The sequence below is a fragment of the Numenius arquata genome, chromosome 1, assembly GCF_964106895.1.
Source record: "Numenius arquata chromosome 1, bNumArq3.hap1.1, whole genome shotgun sequence".
NCBI classification, from domain to species: domain Eukaryota; kingdom Metazoa; phylum Chordata; class Aves; order Charadriiformes; family Scolopacidae; genus Numenius; species Numenius arquata.
The window spans coordinates 69056497-69071009 of NC_133576.1; positions in this window are offsets into that span (position 1 = coordinate 69056497).

Genomic DNA, 14513 nt, shown 5'->3' on the forward strand with positions numbered 1-14513 from the left:
CTGTTCACTTCAGAGAAGGGAAAAGATAAAGGTGTTTAAAATAATGAATGGCACCAAAGAAAGTGAGTCCTGTTCATCATTTCCCATCACACATAAGCAGGAAGGCATCTGCTGAAAATAAAAGGCAAAGGGTAAAAAGCAGTAATTTCCCACAGCATACAACTGGCTGGTGCAGTTCCTTCCCACCAGAGGCAACCGAGGCCAGGAGTTTCGTGCATTAAAAGGGAATGGAAATGTGCATGGAAAAAAGAGAATACGTTAAGTGCTAAAAATAAACTTGTGATTTGATTTTAATGGAGCTTATCTTCCAGCATAGGCTGCAGGACATAAAGCAGTCTTTGAGGGTGGGTGAAGCAAACTTTTTCCCCTCAGAGGAGATTCTTTTTAACTACCTTGCTCCAGTGTTTCTCAGACCTTTCACTGCCGGACCTGACACTTCCTACATCCCCGGAGAGGTTCCTGGAGCAGATGCAGAAGTGGCTGGTTACGGAGTAGCACGTCCTGCTCTACTGCACCAGCAAATGGAGAAAAGCTGGGAGAAGCTAAATGTGACCACGGGGAGAGAAAAAGAGACAGAGTTTGCAAGAGCGCAAAAAATTAAAACCAGCCCCACAGTTTGGATCAGTTCCTAAGCAGCCAAATTTTCAGGGAGTGATACTCCACTTGGAAATTAGCAGGGGAAAACACAGAGAAGCTCTGAGCACAGTGCTTTTCAGGGAAGATTATTAAACTGAGAGCAGCCATTGAAGAAAAATTTCACTGGCCGTGCAAAGCAGAAGAGCCGTGAGTAACCCGGGAAGCACCGAGGGCAGCAGGAGATGGCAGTTGCCTGAGTGAAACCTGGAGATGGTGTCTGGAGAGGAACAAAGATACTCCATATTTCCCTAACCAGTCTCAGTTTCACTCCTGTATGATCACACACGGTAACTTATACTCACTCCATTTATAACTTTTATTGACAGTTTTCCTATGTTGTTGCTATAATTGAAACACACTGTAAGAACAGATACATTCATTACATTTTTTCTTAGTGGCTTGGCTAAAACTGAATCTTTTTTGACTTTTTTTGAAGGCATGAAATAGAACGATAGGACCAGTTTTGGCATATGTGCCATATCCCACTTCTTTCAGCATACTCTGAGTTAAAATTTGCAGCAGGCCCACTGTGCTGCTCCCAGGGACTGTATGAACAAGATGGGATGCTTTACCACTTCTGGGGATGCCAAGCAGGAATCCTTCTCTCCCCATTGCTTACTGAGGGACTCAAAACAGGCCAAACACCTAACCTAGGAACAAAGTTTGTGGCTGAAAAGAGGTGGTATAAAACACATGCAAGTTTTCAGTACTTCAGAAATGTTCCAACTTCTTCCTTGTTTCAGCATGTTTTGAGAGATTTTCTCTCTCTTCCAAAGTAGCACAGGTTCTGAAGTCTGCTATGACTTGAATTTAAACGATACTCTTGTGTGTGTAGGGATGGAAGTTTCTAACCAGTCATTTTTCCCCTCACAGCATTGCTTCTGCCCCACAGTTCTTATTTTTGTGATACTTAAACTCTGCTTCTCTCACCTGATCTTCTAATGACTCTTCACCTCCAGCTAGCTTGGTTAATTGCGCAGTCACTCTGTTCGCAGAATTAAGTGTGACATAGGTTTTTATGAAACTAACTTTTTCTTGAGTAGCATTTCCAAAAGCCTACGTGAAAAAATTCACTTGATGCCTCTATCTACGCATTATGTGTGTTTCTTTTTGCTTAGTAACTTGAAATTCCATTGCATATGAGAACATTCATTGTCAAGCGGTTTTCCTTTCCCTTAAAGGTATGTAAATCATTACTTGCTACAAGTTCTTCTATAAAGGGCAAGCTACTGTTCTGAGAGCCATGCACTCTCTCTGAGATTTCTCCCATTTCTGCATAAGAGTTCACCCTCTGAGCACAGCCAAAGAGGAGAGCCAGGCAGACCAGCAGGGAAAAATAGCCAAGCACGGCCTGGGAAGAATTTTACACACTTCTCTCTGGTCCCTCAATACGTACTGACAAAAGCAAATACAGCTGAGAACACCATCAACCTGATCTGCTCTTTGATTTTAATTTTTTTGTATAAGGGGGCTGTTCCGGTACACAGATAAATTACCAGAAAGTTGATGAGGTTTTGCAATAGGCAACATAAACTTTGAACCAGTGCTTAGAATGGTTGGCATTTACATACATACAGAGATATTTTGCTGTCCAGAACCGGGCAGGGAATATTAACCAGCTGAAATACTTATTCACAGACCTTTCACAATCCGGTTCTGAGTCTGCATAAGACTTTTCAAGACGATCAGAGATAGGTACAAGGATTTCAGTTAAAAAAACTGTAAAGTCAAAAGTCTTTAAGCAGCTTGGAGAGTATAAAACTTTTTGAAAAGATGAAGAAAGTCAATGAAACAGAAAGGACAAGCTTGTCTATGTGACCATCTCCAGCTCAAAATTCTCTGCTGACCCCAGTAAGATACAGTGTAGATTTAAAACAAAAAAAATGAAACAAGATGAGTCTGATATCTTCAGCCTCTGCAATGGCATCAGCTGGAATTGCACAGATGCTCTCATATCACTTGGTTCTGCATCCCTGCTCCCCATAGCCAGATGATGTGCTTTCCTGAGTTTTTTTGAAGTTCAGCTGAGACGGGCAGCTTGAGTTAAAAACTTAATCCAGGGAAGACCAAAGTGACTGTGGCAGAGTGTGAGCATGTGCGTGAATTCTGAAAGGAAAAGCAGAAGTAAGATCCCTTCCATCACTGCTCATCCTTAGGTTTGCCTCCCGGACACCCCACTCAAAGACTTGGAGTTGGCCTTGGGTATACAGGTAACATGGAGCAGGGGAGGGGGGGACTTTCTTCCCTATCCATGCCTTTAACAAGTAACAACTCCTCCATCTGGACAGCTTGCATCTGAGTAAATAAATGCAGCTCAGCAGTTAGGGGACTGTGGAACTTGGGAACTAAGACTTCAGTGAAACCCATCACATTTGAAGGAAATTAATTTGCTTTGCCGAGCCTACTTGACTTGACTTTTCTGAAATAGAAAAATTGACCAGCTAAGCCAGAATGTAAATTTACAAAGTGATTTGGAGAAACTAAAAAGTACTTTTGAAAACCAGAAAGAAAATAACAAGAGGGAAAATTATAATGTACCAATTAAAGTGGAATTAGAGTTGACCGTGCTAATGCAGGATTCTTTTTATTTCGTTTTTCTAGGAGTCTTCAAAAATATTGAAATTTAGTGTCAGCACCTCAGATGGCAGCAAGAATGACAACAATAATAAAAAACCACCAAATTTCAAATAAGCAGGAGAAAAAGTCTGGTCTTTTAGCTTTTAGTCACTGTATTAATAGTTCATATTCATTAAAATTCATAGCAATTTCAATGGGATCATAACTTCATTGCATTTTTTAAAATCAACAACCAGTAGAGTCCTATGACAGTGCCTTAGGCTCATGAAAGAGGCTGATAGGAGTCAAAAATACGTTTGCATTTTGTCAATGTTAGCTGCCATCACTTCCACTTCTGAATCAAAACTAGCACATGTGCACACACGCACGCATGGATATACGTCCTTATATATTTTTCATAATTACTTCCTTCCTCACAAAAAAAAAAAAATATGGTGGTTTTGTGTTGTTTTACCATTTTACCAATGCAGAATATTAGTAAACACTGAATTGGTTCGCCCCTGAGCCTCAGTAAGGCAGATTAAGATCCAGCAGAAGAAAGAGAAGCGCTTTAAAGTGATAGTTTGTAAGAGAATCATGTGCAGCCTGTTCACAGATCCTAAAACAGGCTTTTGGGATCTCAAGGTTATGCACATATTTTGACAACAAAGAATTCAACTCTGAAAAAGAAAGCCCACACCCTTTAAGGATGAAAGAAAATCTTACAGCTCTGTTCCTACAAAACTGTTTGAAATGGTTAAAAAAAAAAAAAAATATATATATATATATAAAAATAAAGACAAAGGCTCGAGCTTCCCAGTGTGACTGCAGCCAGCCCAGCTGCAGGGCCAGACCTGGAAGGACATACAGCTGTCTCAAAATCTGGAAGGAAACAAGGTGTGCCTGGCATCCTTAACCCAGGAGCTTTTGGCTGTCCCCGTGGCCCCTCGCCTGCTCCTTGCACCTCGCTGTGCCTTTCAGACCCACCACAACAAGCCAGCCCCCAGCAAAAGTCCAAAGCCTCATCACCTCCCTGCGCTGGGCAGAAACTTCAGTCCTGGGGCTTTTGAGGGAGCGGCAGCAGCTCGGGGAAAGGGAGGGAAGGGGGGAAAGGCTGCTGTGTCAGTGTATAACGCTTGGCATCCCGTTGCAGGGAGTGAGACAGCAAAGTCGGCTGTGGTCGAGCCTAATCCTCACCAGCAAGGGGGAGAGCAGCAAAGAGAAAACTGGGGGGAAAACAGCAGGGTTTTCCCCTCAGCAACACTGATACTTGAAAGCATAAAGATATACATTATTTTTTTGGACCGTAGAGACACTTAGCAGAAGCCAAGGATTATTAGTGCGGAGGAGTTCGGAAGAGGCTGTAAGCGCTTTGGGAGGATCCTAAACTGAGTGCGAACCTAGTAAATCACTGATCAGCTGTGAGAGGGAAGCTGCAGTGATTTATTTTAGCTGAAAAGTGTTTTTATAAGCTTATAGGCTTCCTGGGACCTTTGCTTACTGCAATGACCATCATTGCGGCAGTGTTCAAGGCACCTGCTGTCTTCACCTCCTGCTTCTCTCTGCAGAGGGTATGACACAGGCACTTCTGTTTTCAATGCTCATGATTATTTTGCCTGAGAAACTGAGTGTGAGGGGACTTAAACCCTCTTTTGGGAGGCTCTCAGCCCAAAATAAATAAAATAATAGCAAAATACACCAACTGAAGCTATCAGAAAGGCCTCCATGATTTCTACCTGTGCTTTCTGAAAGTTCAAAGCACTGTGGACTCAAATGTGCATGCCCATCTGGTGGGATGGCCCAGCCCCACAAATCAGGACCCAGCTGGTGACCGTCAACAAAGAAGGGAAACAGAAATTACAGGCTCAAAGACAGGAATCCAGAGAGGGGGCCCCAAAACACCCACATGGCGCCTATTATACTGCAAAGACATCCAGCAGTCACCACCAGCAGGAATCCTGCCCAGATGTGTTAAGCAATTCCCTACTGATATAGATTGCATCAGCTCTCTGGATACAGCTAAATCACACCAGTGATTTTTGCTGTCCTTGAAACTTTAAAATACACAGTAAAAGCTTTTTTTTTTTTTTTTTTACCATTGTTAAAAATCAGATCGCCCCATATGTTTTATATTTTCAGTTCATTTGCTGGGATGGAGAATACCTTTGGGCAAAGTCTTTGTTTCCTTAAACTTAACTCAGCTGTACTACCCATACAGATGAGCAGTTTTCAGAAATAAGGTACAGATAAGCCCAGCAATAAGTACAGACTATAGTTTCTTTGCCGTGTAGATGGTTTCTTTCCTCATTACAGCACAGCCTTTTCGGTTTCAGTGTGCTTTGTACCCAGTTTATGCAGTGGTTCCCTGTTTCTTCAGCACTCCTCAACCTCAAAATTAGGGTTAGGCGGCAGCGAAGCTGGAAGACTGCTCTGACCACCCCTGCTTGCACACATTGCTTCAAATAATCTCCTGCGTAGAAAAATCCCTCCCAGTCAGAGAGCGGCTTCCCTCCAGTGGCAGCTCATGCAAAGGGATTTTGTGAGGAGCCAAGAGAACCCCACCCCCCCCCACCCCCCCCCAAAAAAAAAACCCTAGCCACTGTGCATCAAAAAAGAGAGTGCAAGGTCGAAACAGCACCTGCCCTGTGCTGCCTTTCTGCCTGAGAGAGGAGGCAGCCCCCCTGCGCGCAGGGCGCTGGGCTGGGGAGAGTGAAGGAGGCAGGTGCCGGTGGCGGCACGGTCACACAGGCATGCCAAGGGCTTTGGCCATGTCCAGCTGCCACCCTCCGCGTTAACTCTTGCTCCCTCGGAAGGGACGGGAAAAGCCAAGCCTGGAGAGGAGCCGGCAACAACAGGGCTGTCTAAAAGGTCACCTTGGAAGAACAGGGTGTTCTCTTGCCTCGGCCCCCTGCCTGCCACCCACACTCCCTCCCCACTACCCCTCTGACTCCCACATCCTCCCCAGGCCTGCCAAAGGATCCTACTTTACACATCTTGCTTGTCCTTCAGCAGCCTTACCAACATCCACAGCCTCGGCCCCAGCAAGGTCTCCTCAAAGTGACCATCACATGCCAGATGCGCTCCCTTTTGCCTCGAGCAGCATTTCTAAAGCTTTGGGATGCTTCAGGCTGAGCATCCCTACAAGCACTGTGTAAGGAGACATCTGATTTGGATGTGGAGTGGATGGGGATCAGCATAGTGTGCAGGGTCTGGGGAAGGCAGGGAGCGGATGAGAACCAGCAGCTGAAGCAGGAAAAGGCAAAGAAGACAAGGAGGGCAAAATGGGGGACACAGGTTTGGAGGCTGGCAAGGCCATGAGGGAAAAAAAACATGCAGGGGGAGCAGAAAGGGAAAACTGGGACTGGCTGGGTAGCAAGAGCGTGAAATAGCAAAGCAGGGACTGGTGTTGAGCAAAGCAGCAGGAAGAGCACTGTATAAATAAAACATGGTACAAGAAGCACAGAAGTCTGGGGAGAACCAGGAATGCAGAGAAAGGTGAGCACATGGCATCAGGAGAGAGCAAGAGGTGCAAAGCAGCGTGCAAAGAAAAAGTAGAAAGATTACATCAAAAGTGTAGAAAGATTAAAGCAAAAGCTTCTGTGTTTGGGAGCTGAGAGGCATTGAGACTGAGACTCTCCTGTTTTTGTCCTTCTGTCCAGAAATGCCTATGAAAGTTTCTGACAACGCATCCCAAAAGCCTCAGCCACCCGGCACAGGGCAGCTGGCAGCCTCTCTCTGTCACCTTCTTCATTGCGTACCTGGGATCAGTCCTGCAGGGAAACCTGCATTTTTGTCCTGGATGTTGGTATGTCTGCAGGCATCAAAAACACGATGAATCCATGTGTTTTCTTTGCTTTTTTGAAACCCAGGCTCCCAATCTTTATTCCATTTTGCCACAGCTCATAGCATCATGTAATCCTGTACAGAGAATATGCATTAGGAGACAACTCACCAAGGACTCTGCTCCACTGACCAAGTTTACTTCTTTTAAGAGAAAAGATTTCAAATGAAATATTTAGAGCCAGTGCAAAAAAAACAAAGATGTTCCTCTTAAATTCAAGCACATGCAAGGAAAACATCCTCATTTTATTTTTCTGGAGGAAAAAACAAGAGCATCTCACTTCCAGAGTGACACAATCATACTACCCAGAGGGGTTTCCAGGTAGAAGCAAAACCCATAAGTGGACAACTTAATTTTCTTGAAATGGCATTATCCTCAATAAATGAATAAACTTTATTTTTCACCTCAAACTTTCTATTGTTAATCTGTAAAGCATAGTAATGCTACCTATTCATCTCTTCAAGATGTTATGAAAATAAAGCTATGTGAAGCAGTCAGGTGCTGTAGTAATTATCATCATAGAAAAAGGCCAATGAGGAACCAAAGGACATTGCCTCCAGAACAGGGTTTAAATCATGCATGCACTGTATTTTTACCTTAAGACCCACATAAAATGATGAGGGGGGAAAAAAACACACTGAGGCAAAAATGCTGCAAGAATAAATACGTTGTGTGCTGATATAACTAGAGGCTCCACGGTTCACACAGGCACCTTCTTTCTGACATCTCCTGGGAGATTTTAGGTGACCTGGCAACCAGAAGAATGTTTTATTAGTTAATGGTTTTTGTGTCAAACTCTATTTGATTTGTCTTGTATGCATAACTTAGTCTCTCGCCAGGATACCTGAGAAAATTATGAATTTGTAAGTTCTTTTTCCATTAGAGTAGGTACCGCATAAATATATCTAAACCATACCATATACATATGCACAAATACTTAGCATAAAACCCTTCAATTTCTGTTCTAAGCTTTGTGCACAATCTATGGTTTTTGATCTGGAAGACTTTCTTTTTTTCAGCTTTTTGTTCCACCCTATCTTCAGTAAAAAGAAATGCTTCCTAATCACAAGACATGATGGAGCTTGCTACATTTTGAAACAGCACTATGCTTGGGTGCTTAAGAGCATTTGGCTTTGTGCTTTGCATCTAACCACCAACGCACCCAGGTGAGCTGCTATTGGACAGGGACTTAATCCCTGTCATGTTTAATCACTACATTAAAAGATTTAAAGACTAACATTAAAGGCCATTCAATTTGGGCACCATAGACTTAAATGATGGAGTTGGGAAAAGCCACTTGGTTTATCCAGGCAAAACCTATTTTAAATCTTTGAGAACGAAAGCCAGGAGAGCTGAGATGGAAACTCCTTCCCTGTGACGCCCCCTCCCCGTAGCTCAGACATCCATCCTGATGCCCTCGGCCTTCGTGCAAGTTTCACATACGAGGTGTTACTTGCACCATTTACTTTAATAGCTGCAATAAATAGTTAGTTCTGGCCCTCTTCTGTTCTGCTTGACACCAGTAAGAATGTTACTAGGTTGGTGTTGAATGCACTGAAAAATCCCATTCCTGCTCGGTGCATACCTGTCAGAAGCAAGGGTGACTCATCTGCTCCCCAGTGCAGAAGACATGAGGTGGCAGTTTTACATTCCCTCAAGAATTTGACGCCAAGTGTAAAATCCTGCTTGAATCCTACATTGTTTTGGAATGTGATTGCTAGCAGCAGAATCTGGCTGTTTCTGCCTGTCCAGTCAGCTAAGGAGTTAGAAGCCTCTCTTGGAGGTGTGCACTTTGCTACAATTCCCCAAGTGCTGTTACTCTGTGCTTAACTCAGATCTCAGGCAGCTGAGAAATAAAAGGGAATGGAAGGTGTAGCTGCATATCCAGGTTTGTCCCCTGGGGCCATATTATTCCCATGTTGCATAAACTCCATTGGCTTTCAAGTTCAGTTAGAATCATAGAACCGTTCTGGTTGAAAGAGACCTTTAAGATCATCAAGTCCAACCGTTAACCTAGCACTGCCAAGTTACCACTAAACCACGTCCCTCAGCACCACATCTACATGCCTTTTAAATACCTCCAGGGATGGTGACTCAACCACTTCCCCGGGCAGCCTGTTCCAATGCATGACAACCCTTTCAGTGAAGAACTTTTTCATAATATCCATCCTAAACCTCCCCTGGGGCAACTCGAGTCAGTTTCCTCTTGTCGTAGCAGCTGTTACTTGGGAGAAGAGATTGACCCCCGCCGCCCTACAACCTCCTTTCAGGTAGTTGCAGAGAGTGATAAGGTCTCCCCTCAGCCTCCTTTTCTCCAGGGTAAACAACCCCAGTTCCCTCCGATGCTCCTCATAAGACCCCTTGCTCCTCTCCAGACCCCTCGCCATCTTTGTTACCCTTCTCTGAACACACTCCAGCACCTCAATGTCTTTCCTGTAGTGAGGGGACCAAAACTGAACACAGTACTCAAGGTGGGGCCTCACCAGTGCCGAGTACAGGGAGCCAATCACTTCCCCAGTTCTGCTGGCCACACTATTTCTGATACAAGCCAGGATGCTGTTGATCTTCTTGGCCACATGGGCACACTGCTGGCTCATATTCACATGGCGGTCAACCAACACCCTCAGGTCCTTTTCTGCCAGACAGCTTTCCAGCCAAGCTTTCTTCCACAAGCCTGTAGCGCTTCATGGGGTTGTTGTGACCCAAGTGCAGGACCCAGCACTTGGTCTTGTTGAGCCTCATACCATTGGCCTCAGCACATCAATCCGGCCTGTCTACATCCCTCCGTAGAGCCTTCCTACCCTCAAGCACATCAACACTCCCTCCCAACTTGGTGCTGTCTGCAAACTTACTGATGGTGCACTCAATCCCCTCGTCCAGATCATTGATAAAGATATTAAACAGAACTGGCCCCAATACTGAGCCCTGGGGAACACCACTTGTGACCAGCCACCAACTGGATTTAACTCCATTCACCACCACTCTTTGGGCCAAGCCATCCAACCATTTTTTTACCCAGCAAAGCGTACACCCGTCCAAGCCATCAGCAGCCAGTTTCTCCACGAGAACATTGTGGGAAATGGTGTCAAAGGCTTTACTGAAGTCTAGGTAGACAACATCTACAGCCTTTCCCTTGTTCACTTGTCATAGTCACATAGTCACAAGGTCACCTTGTCATAGAAGGAGATAAAGTTAATCAAGCAGGATCTACCTTTCATGAACCCATGCTGACTGGCCCTGATCACCTGGTTGTCCTGCATGTGCTGTGTGATGGTACTCAAGATTATCTGCTCCATAACCTCCCCTGGCACTGAGGTCAGATGACAGACCTGTAAGTCCCTCCTTGTGGCCCTTCTTGTAGATGGGTATCACATTTGCTAGCCTCCAGTCAACTGGGACCTCCCCAGTAAGCCAGGACTGCTGATAAATGATGGAAAGTGGCTCAGAAGTGCCAGCTCCTTCAGTACCCTTGGGTGGATCCCATCCAGTCCCATAGAATTCTGTGTGTCTAAGTGGTGTCGTAGCTCACTAACCATTTCCTCTTGGATTATGGGGGCTTCACTCTGCTACCCATCCCTGTTGTTCAGCTCAGGGGACAGAGTACCCTGAGAACAACTGGTCTTACTATTAAAGACTGAGGCAAAGAAGACATTAAGTGCCTCAGCCTTTTCCTCATCCTTGGTCACTATGTTTCTCCCCGCAGTTCTCCAGTCCAAATCCAGTACCTTGCTTTGATTTGTCAAGTTGCTTATGACTCTAGTCCTCTAGATCTGAAAATAAATCTCTCCGCATTTTCAACCTAGCAATTCATCAGCCAGAGAACTCTGATGCTACATATGAACTATGGGGCAAATGCAGTGCTTTCTACACTGTGTCCCAAAGTCTCAGTCCCTCAATGTCCTGATGAGGGGATTGATGGAGGCCACCACAGATTCTTTCTTGAGTTTCTTACAGGTTTTCTTCCAGTAGAAACCAGGGTAGGAAGTGAGGGAGGAGTGATGCATGCCAGCTGTCTCTCCAATGTCCTGTCAGGGTGCAGGCACCACAGCTCAGAGGCATCCTCATGGCTGCCCAGATAGATGCCTCATGTCTCAGAGGATATAACATTCAAAGTCCCTTTCCCTGGCAAAGACCAAGTTTAATCAACTTCAGAGGATGCTTTGAGGATAATTATTTGTTTAACCAGACCACTTCCAGAGTGTTATTGAGAAGACCAGAGAGCTTGAAGGGCATTTTAGTCCTTTAGTTTGTAGTTGCTTACATGTTGCGCTAGTTAATTTCGCTGTTCAGTTTACATCTGTGTTAAGTGCAAGTATATCTGGAGGTGGTATATAGATGCATCAAATAAAAGAACAAAGTAATAAAATTAATCAGCATATTGATTCTAACCATATTCATACAATATAAATGCAGGCTGAAATTCCAGCTGAGATGGACACCTGAGATGTCTTGCACTGAGTAGAGAGAAAATACAACATTATAAGACCATCATAAGGAACTCTACTGAAGATACAAGACCTTTTTAATTGTATTAATTCATATATGAAAAATCAGGTTTCAGAACTCAAATCCTGAGACAGCTCAAAGAGAATTTGGGTCTACAGCAAGGTTTCCCCACATTAAAATTCCTCTTCTTGCAAAGAATGGTACAATGGTCTGAACCTGCAAAACTTGCCTCATATGACCTCTCCTGTGAACAACAGGGGCTGTCCAAAGCCTCTCACATTACTTTCCCAAGTGGGTAAGAAATTAGTATTGTGATAGCAGTGCATACAGCATCTTTATAATAGCTTTATCTGCAGATAAAAATTCGATTTTCACAGACAACCGTACAATGATCATCACTCTTTCCAGCTACCAGAACCTGGCACAAACTTCCAGGGAACAACTCTGTTTCAATAATCAGCTTCCGCCAGCACCTGTGGAACAAAGACATCCCTCCCTAATGCTTTCCCTGCAGCCCGTTTATCTATGCTGCCTTGACTGAAAACATTTTCACAGCCACAAAGCTAACAATATCACACATCTTTTCAAACATCTAGTCTTCCTCATATGGTAAAAAAAAAAAAAAAAAAGAAGAAATTGTAAAACAGCAGACTACACAGTGATAACCACTGATGTAGAATCTACATCATATAAGGATCTTATCAGTTAAGGTCATTCCTTATGAATGCTCATTTAGATTTACAATGCCTCTATATAAACAATTAGCAATTTATTCCATTTATCCCCATTTTATGTTAATAATATGTGGAGTCATTCAAACCATGTAACTTTTTTTTCAATTAAAAATAAGCCACTGTTGTTTTCCTACCAATTCCTTATCAGGATAATAAAAATTGTCTTTGTCATAGGTGTATGATATACTGATACAGGTAGGTTTTAATACTCCAAAACAGTCTTTTCAAATGTTAGCCTTTATCAGACATTTGCCTTGTCTTTTCATGCATCAACGTGCACACGCACATGCACGCACACACAGATAAATACAAACAGAAAAGCTAAGGAAAACAAAATACTTTCTAGCCCAACCACTGCTAGCAACAGATACTTGAAAATGAAACAAATCACAATCTCAGTACACAAGAGAATTATTTGCTCAAGTCAGGGAAGACTTGCCTAGGATGTTGCTTAATGTAAATGTAATAACTTTGTAGTTCGAATACTCCATCATTCACATGACTTGCATATAGTCTGTGGCTAAAACAGCATGGAAAACGGGCTTCTCTTGTGCTAAGCATTATTTTTTTAATTTAAGGAGTGGAAACTGAAATATGAGCACAAAGGAGTCACCAATGGGTGTCACTCTGTGAGATCTCTCCAGTTCTGCCTCACCATAAACACGTGTCTGTGGAAGGAAGATAAAGGTTGCATGCCCTCTGTGTCTGTGATGGGACAACATGAGAGGTGTATTCTTCTTCTAAGGAAAATTCAACATAAAGTATAGAGCTGTTGTTCCTTATGTATTCCTTACCCAAATTTTGCAGATTGCCACAGTAAGACTGAAGGATCAGAGCTTTACTTGGTATTAAACTTCAGAGCTCATATCTAGTCCTGAGTGTTTTGACACTAATGTTGATATTATTTTCAACTATTTTCAGTTCATGATTTTACAGATTTGGCATTACTTTATTTGGGGGGATGGGAGGAGGGAGGGAGAAGATTTAGACATGATAGCCAGTGTTTCAGCTAATTATGTCTTAATTAGTAATTAAGCATATGACACACAACACCCTGTATGAAAGTACTAATTCTAGCATTACAGGCATTATAGCATTAGAAATCACTCTACAACTCTAATTCCAGTTCATAAATGATTACAAGCACTTACTATGCTATATAACTCTTAGCTGAGGATCCTACATGCTTATAACTAAGCTTTTGAGAAGCCTGGAGTCTTGGCAGAGAAATCAAAACACAGTACTCGTTCTCAGGGCAAAGATTTTCTTGTGTAAATCTTGCTTCCAGGTTCAGTAGGAGTGTTTTTATGGGTAAGGAAAAAAAAAAAAACAGAGGGGGCTACTTGCTACATTTAGAAGCTCATTTGTTTAATTGAACAACGGAGAGCATAATGGTGTCTGTAAGCATGGAATCAACAAAAATTATAAGATGAAAAGGGAAGGATGTTCCTTCTGGAGTGTAATATGCCAGCCTTAGAAATGTCAACGTGGATACTTTAATGAAAGATAAACCCCCATCCTAAACAATGCATCTTACCACATTTTCCCTCATTCTGAGGGACAGACCCTTCAGCAATTTCCAGCTGTTCACTCCAAGCTGGAGAGGGTAATTTGTTCCTTGAAGGAAAAATTCCCATTCCAACACAGAAGTTCACACTGGTGATTAAGTCTCAAAGATGCAATTCTTATGACTTCAGCTCCAACAGCACACCGATTTAAAATTTACTGTACCTTTTCACGTCCTTTATGGTTATTACCGGTAAGAAGTCCTAAATAACCGATGAGCATCCAGTCTTGCTCATACAGAAAGAACAAGAAACCGAAAACCAGCAGACTACATTGTGACGTCCATTGTTACAGAATGTACATCATATAAGGGTCTTACCCTTGGAGTTATGCCTTGTGAGTCCTCATCCAGCTTTACAATGCCTTTATGTCTGTAATGACATTGATTTTGATCAATTTAGAAGCATGCAATGGCATTAATTTTCAATATCCTTTTTAGAACAGTGAGGATACCAGCTGAGGTACTTCCTAAATCAGATGTCACTTGTGAAAAAGCATACAGGAGCTCACCCGCTGCTTCCTTTCACAAAAGTGGTGTCAGTTCAACCTTTCAGGGTTACAAAATAATCCCTGGGCACAGAATCACATCTACTCTGTGATTTTCTTTTAATATTTCTTTCCGTAATTGTAAGGCTGTCAGGGAAGTTGTAGGCTTACACAAAGGAAAACGTGACAAGAAGTCTCTATTAACGTTTATTGTATCTGTTTGAATCTGATTCTCATGTGCATGAAGA